Source organism: Rattus norvegicus, chromosome 19 (genome assembly GCF_021556685.1).
Source record: "Rattus norvegicus strain SHRSP/BbbUtx chromosome 19, alternate assembly SHRSP_T2T, whole genome shotgun sequence".
Taxonomy (NCBI): domain Eukaryota; kingdom Metazoa; phylum Chordata; class Mammalia; order Rodentia; family Muridae; genus Rattus; species Rattus norvegicus.
Window position 1 is genome coordinate 55,300,473 of NC_141552.1, and position 12,962 is coordinate 55,313,434.

The 12,962-nt window shown below is 43.3% G+C and overlaps 1 pseudogene; it reads right to left on the reverse strand.

The window, feature by feature from the left end:
- Positions 1 to 496: 496 nt before the first annotated feature.
- Lsm2-ps1 (LSM2 homolog, U6 small nuclear RNA and mRNA degradation associated, pseudogene 1) lies at positions 497 to 12,752 on the reverse strand (annotated as a pseudogene).
- Between the last annotated feature and the right edge of the window lie 210 nt (positions 12,753 to 12,962).

Genomic DNA, 12,962 nt, shown 5'->3' on the forward strand with positions numbered 1-12,962 from the left:
ATCTTGCATATCTGTTTTCGTCATTGCATGCTTGTTTTATTTTGTAGTGGAAAGAAGGGAGGGTATACTAAAAAGAATTAACTTAGTAAACATCCTAATTTTCATCCGAACTTAGAATTTAAGTCTAATGTAGTAGGTTTTTTTTTTTTTTTCAGTTTGCATCATAAGTTTTATTCCCGATGCAGGAGGACAGATCTTTCCATCCCTCAAATGTATTACATGTCGCCATGGAAGGGCCTAGGCTGCAGCTCCCATCTCCAGGAAAGGTGAGAAGGTACAGACTGGGATCCACTCCAGGAACATCCTGCAGTTCCTGGTTTTCATCCTCCCTTCTCAGCAGAGGAATTATCTCTCATCCATTCAGTTAAAAAGAAAAAAAACAAGCATTAACACAAACAAAACACACTGAATATTGGGGGCAAGGGTGTCTTTGTCCTCAGTTGGACATCAAGTTATGGGTCACCAATGGGAAGTGAGGGGGAGGAGAAAGGCGCCATCACTGTTTCTGCTGAAGGGCTTCCTTCCTTGCTGCATCCTGTGGCAGCTGTGTCCACCTCGTTTGCTGGCAGCTGCACATACTGGACAACCGAGCCCCTGATGAAGCAGTTCTTGACTGATAACATGTGAGGATACTTTTCAGGGTCTGTGACACTGATGTCGGTTAGTTTGATATTGAGGTACTGGTCCACAGAGTGGAGGGTTCCACAGATGCTCAGGCCATTCTTGAGTTCTACGACTACATCCTTGCCAACAAGGGACGTGAAAAAGAAGTAGAAGAGCGTGGTGCTAGGGTGGCCTGGACCGCGAAGGAAGGCGTCAGGGACTGCAGGCTGGAGGCAGGGGGAGCGAGCCTGAGTGCGAGCTCAAGGCAGGACAGGATCACGCAGGCGCAAGGGGAACCGCGCAAGAGGAACCGCTGAATCCGGGCTCAAAAGGAGCAGAGTAGGGCAGAGCAGAAGGACCGCCAAACCGGGAGAAGGGCGGGACTTCCTGTCTAGTGTAGTAGTTTTAAACTAGTCTCCTCTCTGTCTCTGTCTGTCTCTGTCTCTGTCTGTCTCTGTCTGTCTCTGTCTGTCTCTGTCTCTCTGTCTCTCTTTGTCTCTCTCTGTCTCTCTCTGTCTCTCTGTCTCTCTCTCTCTCTCTCTGTCTAAGTTATTTGGCCTTGTAAGACATTGCTATGTTATGTGGTAGCTACTCCCAGGGAGCTTCATGCCCATCCAGAGGTGAATGGGTCTTAGAGAATAAGACCTAGGGTTTAGTCTATGGTAATATGTGACTTCTAGGTGTGTTCTTTTTTAAAAAGATTTATTTATTTTATTTATACGCATATACTGTGGCTGTTTTCAGACACACCAGAAGAGGGCATCAGATCTCATTCCAGATGGTTGTGAGCCACCATGTGGTTGCTGGGAATTGAACTCAGGACCTCTGGAAGAGCAGTCAGTGCTCTTAACCGCTGAGCCATCTCTCCAGCCCTAGGTGTTTTTAATGGAAGCTGCTGAAAGCATACTACCTTGTTTCTTTCCCTGTTGTGATAAAACAGTAACTTAAAGAAGAAAGGGTTCATTTTAGCCCACCGTTCAGTGTACAAACCATTATGTCGGCAAAGTCAAAGTAAAAAGAACTTGAACTACCTGGTTACATTGTGTCCGCAGCGAGGAGAACAATGAGTCTATGCATCTGCAGTTAGCCTCTGCGTTTACATAGTTCAGATATCCCCATCCCCCTCCCCCGCCTAGGGGACAGCCTCACCCTAAAGAACATAATTTGTATAACCACTCGCAGGTTGTTCTAGAGTCTTTCAAGTTGATAGATAATACTAACAACCACGGATACCCCTTTCTTTCACTTCTAATCCCAGTGCAATCACTCAGGAGCATCCTACACTATATCCCCGGTTTCTTTCTATTTATCTTATGTGTAGGAGGGTTTTGCCTGCCTGCCTATGTCTGCGCCTGGTGCGCACGGAGCTCAGAAGAGGCCATCAGATTCCCTGGAACTGGTATTATAGATGGCTGTGAACTGCTGTGTGGGTGCTGGGAATCAAACCCAGGTCCTCTGCAAAGGTAGCCAGTGCTCTTAACCACCGAGTCATCTCTCCAACCTCGTGTCTCTCATTTCTTTTCTAGTGAGAAGCACAGCTCATGATATTTATCATATTACTTATGAGTGTACAATAACACACACAATGATTTTAGTTTATCCGATCTGGCCAAGCAGTTTTCCCAGTGTACCTGTACTAATTGCAACTTCCTCCATCAGTGTGGGTTGTTTCCGGTTCCTCTCCAGCGTGGTTGGAGGTCAGGGTTAGTATTATTTATTGTTGCTACTCTTCTTGTGATTCTAGTCACTTTGCATGGCGATATATCATAATTTTAATATTTTTTATTTTATTTCCTATGTGTGAGTGTTTTACCTGCACATATGTGTATGTACCACATGTGTGTCTGATGTTCATAGATGCCAGAAGAGAGTTTTGTGTCCTCTAGAATTGGGGTTACTTGCCATTGTGAATTGCCCTGTGCATGCTGGGATTCGAACTCAGGTCCCTCTCAGCTATCTTTTAACCACTGAACATCTCTCTGGACCCTTTTGTATATTCTTGATGACTGATGAGGTGCAACAAATACTAATTGATTTTTTTTTTTGCCACCTGGATTTCTGTTTTAAGTAAAGTGCATTTTTGTCATGTTGTCCCTGTTTTAGTGGTCATGTGCACATTTATATAAAACTCTTCTACATAAGAAATCGCTTGTCATCGCTCCCCCGAAGTCGTGAATATTCTCTCTGGAGTTTTTTATCATAAAAATTTTATTATTTTTACCTCTGCTCTTTGGATCTTCAGAAATCTCTGAACGCTCTTTGTGTATTGTGTAAGGAAAGGTCACACATCAGTTTTCTTTTCCCTCCACACTGAAGTCCAAGGGATGTGGCACCTATTATTGAAATGCTCGTTCTTTCTTGCTTATCCCTGAAGCATCACCTTTGTTAAAGTCCACGAGTGCCTATCCTTGGAGTCCTGCTTCTGGACTCTCTGCTCTTTGGAGTTGGAATCCTTTTCTGTCCTTGGGTCGTGCTGCCTTATCTCAACTCCGTGCTTTTAGAATACAAGTCTCAGTGTCTAGTCGTGGGAGGTCTTCAGCTCTGCTCATTTGCAAAGTTGTCTTGGGTGTTTGTGGGCTTTTACACTCACATAGGCATTTTACTTTGCAGCGACTCAACTCCCACAGTGTAAGAATTCAGGTACAGGTTTTACTAAAGGCTTGTATTGGTTTCAAGGGAAATATTATCTTCCTAATATTTTGCTTTGAAGTTCATAGACATGAATATTGGTTGTTTGCCTTTCTAATATTCTCTCTCAATGACGTGTTCAGTGTTTTGTGAAGAATTGAACATGCCCAATTTAGCGGATACCAAAGAATACTCAATTTGTTCACCTTCTTCATGTTTTTGTGACTCTGAGGTCAAGAATCCATTTCTGGGGGGGCTGGGAGATGCCGTGTGGGTAAACCACCCACTGGGTGAGCCCGATAACAAGTGTTCATATTCCCAGTATGGAGTAAATGACAATTGGGTGTGGCAGCCCACCTGTAACTGAGAAGTCGGGGTAGGGGATGTCTGGAGTGGGCTGGCTAGACTACAGACTGACATGCTCCATGATTGAGGGAGACCCTGCTTCTGAGTCTAAGGTGGTTAAGTGATGGGGAAGACAGTCAGCCTCTGGCCTTCACGTGAGCACACACAGGTGCACAGGGACTCTATATGTGTTCCCACACGTGTGCAAAGTCATGCATATGCCACACACAAGTAAACAGGTGAAAATGCCTTTCCACTCTTTTCTGGTAAATAACAATACAAACTTTTCCTATCGAGTGAGAAGGCTCGCTTGATTCAGTTCATTTTAAAAGTGTGTCTCTGGTTATATTTGGATTTGCCACAGACAAGGTTATGGCTGACCAATCAGTGGCTTGTGCTGTTCACTCTTAGATGTTGGTAGGTCTCTTACTTATTTAACACTCAGCATGAGACCTAATTTACAATAAGGAACAGAAGCAGCCGGGGCGGGTCCTTTGGAACTAAGGTTTCAATACTTCACTACTATGTAATTTTTATATAGGTATTTTGTAGAACTTCAATATCAAATCAAAGTAACATGCTCCTGATTCCACTGTGCACTTTTCTTTTTAAATGGTGAAGTTTCGGTGCTTTTCTGAAATCTATGCAAAGGTTATGTGTGCCCCTCCCACCCCCAATTTTAAATATTGGTTAGTTCTCCATCCCCCAATATGGAATCAACCTTGAACCCTGAGATGAATTCCATTTGGCTGCAGCCTATTATCTTTTTTAAAATAAAAGTTAAAATTATATTGAAATCAGTTTTGTGATTATGTTCATGATGACTATTGGTTCATAATTCACTTTTCTTGCAAGATCCATTTCACGTTTTAATAAGAAAGTTAGCCTGGCCTCATTAAAATAATTGGCACACGCTTCCCTTTTATTTCAGATATTAAAAAGGAAACCCTTTGGGGCCCGAGGTATAGCTTACTGGGAGAGCATGTGTCCCGGATCTCCAGCGCGTATGCGCACTATACCATCCCTTTTATGGGTGTAGCTAATGATTGAGCACATGCTTGCTTGGCATCCGCTACCTGAAGTTGACCTCACTTCTACATCACAAGCAGTGCGAGCTTCCTCGGGCCATAGGTGCCTTTCGTAGCGTCCCACACATTCCCTGTACTTCATCCATCTTCCAAAGATTTTCCTTGGTGAGAGTTTCAGTTTGGTCAGAAGTGGAGGCCTCTCCCTCCTTTTAGCCCCTCCTCATCAGCTTGCACTTCCCACAAAGACCAGGTAGATGGAGAGTTTTCCAGCCCGTGCATTATGAGTACTCGGCAGAGACTTCCAGTGTGCGGTCCGTGTCCATCTCCTCATGCTCCAGTGGTTCAGGGATGAAGAAGAATATTTACTGAGACAAACGCTCTTTCAGCCTGACAATGCTCTTTTCAAGCTGGTACCTCTCCAAGCAAGTTGAGCATGGTTCGCTGCCCACCCGCTGCCCCAGCCTCATCTTTTAAAATTTGTTCTAGATGATGTTGGCCTACAGAGATTTCTGCCTCTTGCTACACACAGGGCGTAGCTGTTTTAGAGGCTTTAGAGCAGTTAAGAAGCATGTTCTCACTGGCTTCCCTAACGATGTATATCCATTCGAATGTTGATAGACTTTCCTGTATGCATGACCAGGAGGGATTTCTTTTGGTAAAAATCATACAGCAAAGCATATATATGCTCATGTGTGTTTGTGTGTATGAGAATGAGAGGGAGAGAGAGAGAGAGAGAGAGAGAGAGAGAGAGAATACAAATCCTGAAAGAGAAGCTTAAAATCAAGATGTTTTAGTAACTTTTGGTGATAAGGTTTCTTGGTAAAATAAAAGAAATATTTAGCAAATTAGTACTGAAATTTTGGGCAACAAAAATGGCTTTTCCAATTCTATTGTGTTCAGTCTTTAGAAAAATTTATTATTATTATTATTATTATTATTATTATTATTATTGTATGTGTGTATCATGACAAGTGTGGAGGTCAGAGGTCAAGTTTTGTAGATTGGTTCTTGCCTTTGACCTTGAGATCTCCCTTGTTTTTCCTGGTTGCCTGGCTCCCAGTTACTTCTCTGTTGCTGTGGTCAAACACCACGACAAAGGCAACTTACAGAAAGGAGAGTCTGCTTTGCTTATGGTTCCAGAGGGAGAGAGTCCATGATGTCAGAGAAGGCAGAGTGGCAGGAACCAGAGCAGGAAGTTGAGAGATCACAGCTTCCACTGCAGAAACAGAAAGAGTGACAAAGCTCTAAGCTCTCGAAGCCTGCCTCTAGCTTTATGCTTCCTCAGACAAGGCTGTGCCACTTCCCCACACAGCACCACCAACTGGAAACCACATGTTCAAATGCTGAGGCTCTGGGAGAAACTTCTCATTCAAACCTCCACACTAGAACTAGGAACTTCTGGGTGAATCTGTAGCCCCTGCCTACTGTTTTGTAGGAGTTCTGGGATTATAGGTGTGTACCTCTTGCAGGAGTTCTGGGATTACAGATGTGAACCTCTTGTAGGAGTTCTGGGATTACAGATGTGTACCTCTTGCAGGAGTTCTGGGATTGGAGATGTGAACCTCTTGTAGGAGTTCCGGGATTACAGATGTGTACCTCTTGTAGGAGTTCTGGGATTACAGATGTTAACCTCTATGTAGGAGTTCTGGGATTACAGATGTGTACATCTTGCAGGAGTTCTGGGATTACAGATGTTAACCTCTTGTAGGAGTTCTGGGATTACAGATGTGTACCTCTTGCAGGAGTTCTGGGATTACAGATGTTAACCTCTTGTAGGAGTTCCGGGATTACAGATGTGTACCTCTTGTAGGAGTTCTGGGATTACAGATGTGCACCTCTGCATCAGGCTTCTTATGTAGATTCTGTGAATCAGACTCAGGTCATCAGACTTGTTTGGAACATGCTTTTATTTGCAAAGCCATCTTTCTAGTCTCTGAAATTTTAATCTTTCATAAAAAGAATCCCCAAGATTTGGCGGTGATAACAGCAACAATTGAAGTTCATACATCGAGAGTCTTTTCCTCTTAGGTTTGAAACCAAGGACCGCTGTGAATGAGCACATATACTTGAGAATTGCTTTCTTAAAACATTTAAAAACTGTTTAGTTGATAAAAATGCCAAGGGCACACAGAGGTAGAGACAATAGATCCTGTGTTTTCAAGTTCTGTTACCCGGCTTCCATGGATATGCAATCCTGTTTCACTGATTTAAAAAAGAAGTCAGGATCTGGAGATATTCTTCTGTGGGTCAAGAGGTTGCCATGTAGGGTAGACCTTAGCTCTATCTTCAGAATCTGTGTGAAACAGCCAGGATGGTAGCACATGCTGATAATCCCAGTTGTGGGGAGGTGTAGGACGGTGGGATTCTGGGGCTCACAGACAGAGCCCATTTGGTGAGCTCCAGACCCTTGAGAGACCCTATCTCAACAAACAAAGAAACAACACGCATCCACACACACATAAGGTGGATGATGCCTACAGAGGGTCAATTGAGGTTGACCTCTGACCTACACACACACACCACACATGCACATGTACATACCCACAGACCTGTAAGAAAATGTCAGACCTCCTATATTACCCACAAATATTTCAGTCCATTTACTTAGGGAACGACTTTTGTGGGAAAACATTTGATTTCTAGACATAGTGGAAACTTTAACTCTTAGCTATTTGTTTTGGATTGAGAAGTTGGGACACTGCAGTTGTCCAAGAGTGAGTGAATAAGAACTTTAGGACATGCACACAGGCAGAGCGTACCCAGTAGTATCAGCAGAGATGTTTGCTTGTAAGGATCTGAGAGTAGAGTGTGCTGAAGTACTGGTTGTGATGTTCATTGCACATGAGGGGATGGACATTCCTAATTAATTCCTAATCAATTCCTAATTAATTCCCATATCAGGAAAAGAAATATTTTCTTCTGATTGAATGTGACTCCAATCCTGTTGTTCTTGACCCATCTCTCTTCCACCTGTTATCTCTTCTTCAAGGGCCTCCCTTTTTCTCTGGGAGTCAATCAGCTTTCTGTCACTGTAACAAATGCCTGGGATGAACAGCTTATTGGAGAAGAAAGGTTTAGTTTGACTTACTGTCTCAGAGGTTCTGATGCCCTGCTTTGGGTCTCTGTTATGGTTAGAACAGGTATGGCCCCATAGATTCTTGTGTTTGAATGCTTGGCCCATACAGGGTGGCACTATTAGGAGGTGTGGCCTTGTTGGAGGAAGTGTGTCACTGTGGAGGTGGGCTTTGAGGTCTCATATATAAGCTCAAGCTATACCCAGGGTGGGATTCCATTCTCCTCTGGCTGCCTGTGGAAGAGTTTTCTCTGGCTGCCTTCATGTCAAGAACTCTTGGCTCCTCCAGCACCATGTCTGCCTGTATGGCTACTACACTTCTCACAATGATGAGAATGGACTGAACCTCTGAAACTGTAAGCCAGTCCCAATCAAATGTCTTCCTTTATAAGAGTTGTCTTGGTCATGGTGTCTCTTCACAGCAGTAGAACCCTAACTAAGACAGTCTGTCCTGACATAACAAAACCATTCACTTCATGCCTGGGAAGCAAACAAGACAGCATTAGAGTCCACGGAGCTTCAGGGGTTCCCAGTGAACTAAAACCTCCCATTAGTCCCCGCCTTTGAAAGGTTCCAGGGATTGGAAAATCTTTACCATGGGCTCTCAGATCCACACTTTAGTGTTCCGCACATGTGATTCTGTCTCCTTCATAATAGTGGCCAGGGTGGTTTTTGTCTGTCTGTAGAAACATCTCCCGTTTGCCCGAAGCTTCCCCATCTTCACTTGCCTCTTCCCTTTGAGCATCCCTGGATAATTGTTTGCTTTATTTATTTCTACCTGTTATTTTCTTGTCTTGGTCGAAGACAGAAACATATTCTCTTGAAACCAGGCTTCATCACGCCTGCCTCTTTCCTTTTACCACAATCATATGAGACCTACATTTAGTATCTGTACTATTTCTAAACAGCGTTTAAACCCTAAAAATCTCTGCACCACTATTCTCAGTTTTGCTCTTGCTGACGCTGATAATCAACTAACTGTATAAGTGTTTAAGTGTATAAGGTTTACAGTGTGATCATTTTGTACCTGGATACAGCACATAAGGATTAAAACAGTCATGAACATTTTTATCTCCTTAAACGCTGGAAATTGTTTTGATTAATGTCATCATTTTACATATGTATGAGCTATGTAGTATATTTTAATATTTATATGTTTCAATACATATATTTCAATATGTATTCAATGTGTGTGGGTTTTTTGTTTGCTTGTGTTTTTGTTTTTTGTTTTGTTTTTTTCACATTTAGTGTCTGCCCCAGTCAAATTCAGTTGTCCTCTTTTTTTAAGATTTATTTTATGTATATAAGTACACTGTCGCTGTCTTCAGACACACCAGAAGAGGGCACTAGATCTCATTACAGATGGCTGTGAGCCACCATGTGGTTGCTGGGAATTGAACTCAGGACCTCTGGAAGAGCAGTCGGTGCTCTTGACCGCTGAGCCACCTTTCCAGCCCCTCTTTTTTTTTTTGGTTCTTTTTTTTCGGAGCTGGGGACCGAACCCAGGGCCTTGCGCTCGCTAGGCAAGCGCTCTTCCGCTGAGCTAAATCCCCAACCTCCTCAGTTGTCCTCTTAACATAAACTTAATTACCTGGGGGAAGAAGAAACCGCAACTAAAGAAATGCCCATTGCCCATTGGCCTGTGACCCTGTCTGTGAAGCTCTTGCTTATTGATGTAGGAGAGTCTCTCCCACTTTGGGAGGGACTATCTCTGGGCCAATGAGCTTGGGATGTGTAAGAAGGCTAGCTGAGCGAACCCGATGGAGCAAGCCAATGAGCAGTGTTTCATGATGGTTTCCACTTCCGTTTCTGCTTCAAGATCCTGCCTTGAGTTCCCTCGGCGATGTACTATCACTTGTTAGCGAGAACAAACCCTATTCTCCACCAGTTATTTTTTGATCATGGTGTTTATCACAGCCACAGAAGGTAAGCTGGGTCAGCGTCTTGATTTCAGTTTGTTTTTCCTACGGCACCATGGCGAGAGCTATAAAGGATTTCTGTGTACTTTAAAATTTGTATTAGCTTTCAAAAAATTTCAGAGCACGTTGACTGGTCATCAAAGCGTTTTAGGAAGAGTTCCTGTCACTCCAGTCTGATTTACTTTCCACATTTTGTACACTTACCATATAGCCAACCTCCGTCACCAGCTCTGGCTATTCAAATGAAGAGCCTCTGTTCTTGGGTGCATGGCTCCGGCCTCCTAGAATGGTCTTCACAGTAATCTTTCCCCCATCGCATCAGGTTAGCCCACGCTCCAGGATTCAGCTCAACAGCAACTTGAGAAACAGAGCAGGCAGTGAAGATTCAATATTCTTGAACTTTTTGAAGAAGACACACAACACAAAAGAGTGCAACGAAGGGTGTCATTTAAGGAAGATTGCCCAGGGCTGCGAGGCAGCTCAGCAGATGAGCAGCTGCCTCTCATGTGCGAGACCCTGGGCTGATCCCCAAGTAGTAAAAAAGCAAAGAAAAGAAAGAGAGATATTTCGTGAAATGGAAGGATGAGAGGATCTACACCTATTGAAAGGGCGCATAACAAACAGGAGAAAGCCGGTCAGAATGGTCAACTTGGAGTTATATTCTGGTAAAACCGTTAGACGTTAATGATGGGGAATCCTTTGAGCATCCAGGAAACAAAGGCTGGGGAAGCATGTGCATGTAGAGAGATGTGCGTTGGTGCATATTCATGTGTGTGCACAAGGCTGTTGTTCCTCAAGCACTATTCTGGTTTTTTAATTTCCTTTTAACTAATGTACCATTCTTTAAAATGCTTATTATATCACTGAATGCGTGTATATGCACACATGTGCACGCTATGGCCTAGGTGTGAACGTCAGAGGGACATTTTTAGGACGTGGTCCTCTCCTTCCGCCATACAGATTTTAGTGACTACTCTCAGGTCCTCCTCAGGCTTGGCAAATTTCTTTACCTAAGGAGTCACCGCACTGGCTCCTCCTGCTTTTGTTGGGCTGGAGTTGCTAAGTAAGCTGGGTTATGTGGCCAGTGAGCCTCAGAGGTTCACTTGTCTCCTCCTCCCTTCCGCTGAAATTATAAACACATCCTGCCATGCTAGGTTTTTTTTTTCTCGTGTGTTTGGGTTCTGGGGATTAAATACACATCCTTGTGCTTGCAAGGCAAAAATTTTACCAACTAAGCAATATCTCTAGCCTTTAAGTCATTTATTAAGAAAAAAAGAACCATGTTTGGCATTAGACTTGTTGGTATTAATAGCAAAAATATATTATAAAAGAACCTTGAGGTAACAAAATCAAGACATTCCAGGAGAAGCATGGGGAATAAATATTGTATCCTGTGTAGCTAAGTGACAGTCAAGCACAAGCCTAGCATCAAAACAATGAGTCTTTGAAATATCTGGGCTCGCTTTTTCCCTCGTGAGCTCTCTGTGAAAAATCTCTTGGAGCATTTGCTCAAGGGCATGGGTCTAACATGTACTGCCAGATGCATATATAGTAAGATGCCTTAGCAGAGCCAAGGCTGGTGGACTCCATCAGGTGGAAACTCTTCAAGACATATGACCTGGTACAGTCAACAGATAGGTAGCTATCCAAGAAGACAGAAAGAGATAGAAGAAAGACAGTTTATAAGAGACCTTATTCATATCTGTGGGACACTGTTCTTGGGGAGATATAAAGTGTCTACTCACACCAGGACTGGGATTAACATTATACCCAAGTGAGGATACTACCAAATCTCAGCTTTGTGAACCAGTGAGTCATACTGGGGTTATTTATAGGAAAATGGATGAAGGATTACTTGTAAGATCAGAGATGACTCAAAAGGCAGCTTTATCACCAAAAGCCCATTCTAGCAGGGACGACAGTTCTTGGAGCACACTGTGCAATCTCTTAGGTTGGAAAGGGTCCTTTTCATGTAGCTCAGTTGGTCTGTGTCTCTTTCAGCTGCTTAGTTGGCCTCTGCTTATTGTGGGCTGCTGGACTTGTCTGAGAGTATCTCTCAGCAGTTCTTACAGCTCATATATGCTTGGAGAGGGGGGCGGGGCTTTGTGAATCTGATCACTTTCAGGAACTTCCTGAAGCCTTTGATTCATTTACTTCCTGTGTAGAACATTGTATTGTTTCACTTTCTAACATCTCCTGATTTACTGAGCCTCACCCCAAGGGCAGAAGGCTTTAATCCAGGATGAAAGTGTTACATGACAGACTTGAAATTTAAGGATTGTTTGGCTGTTTGTTGAGAAACAAACGCACAGTTTATGAACCCAATGGACAAAAAAAGGGGGGGGGACACTGACTGAATATTTGAAAATAAATGATTGCAAATGCTTACTTATACCACCGTGGACCCTTTCTAGTTATGATGTTAGTTTTAAGACAAGGCATACCTAAACATTTGCAGAGGAATTAACACGGTATCTAGGAAATTTATTCTGATCTTTTAGTGGGGGAGGGTATGTGGCTGGCGTATCAGTGAATCATCATGACAGTAACTGCGTGGTTGTACAGAAGTCATTCATTCACACCATTCTGTCCACTTGTTGAGTCAATAACAAATTTTTTAAAAAAATAAATAGGTGTGTGATTTGTAGAGATGTAGAAATCAGTAGCAAGTGGTCATCTGATGGCTTAGCAGGGTGGTGGTCACAAAAGACGACTAAAATGTTACCAACAGCTTTATTAGATCTATATTATCTGACAGGAGAGCTGACACACGTGACCAAGTCCTGGAGGGCATGGTCATGGAATCCCTGGGTCTCGTTATTAATCCTACAAGCTGAGGTGTGCAAGAAGCTATCAAATGCTAAATTACGTCCCGCACAGTCCACTTAAGAAAGCAGAAGCTTGGTTAATACGTTTTGCAGAATTCCCATCATTCTCTTGCCATGTTTGAGATGTCACAGCAAAGGACAAAGTTTGCTTCCAAGTCCCTATGACATCTTTACATGTGTCTGATGATGGAGGAACCCTGGAAGTGCCCACTAAGATCTTTTAAAAACAGAGCCCACCGTTGAGAGCACACTTGACTGACGGTACCAGGTGCCGTGACTGCACTGTGCTTGTGCTGGACCAGGCATCTCCAGGCTTCTTCTCATCCATGACTGAGCTTGGTGATGACTGTGCCAGGCACATTTTTACCCAGCACAGGGTCCCTCCTATAACAGTAGCTTTTGGTCATAGTTCAATTTGGGTTTTGCAAAGCTATACCATGGAACAGGCTCTTCCTCCTGCTTCTTGTGGTAATATCCACAATAGCTAGGTTATCAGACAAATGGATAAAAAAGTAGTCTATATACCCACAGCGAGGTA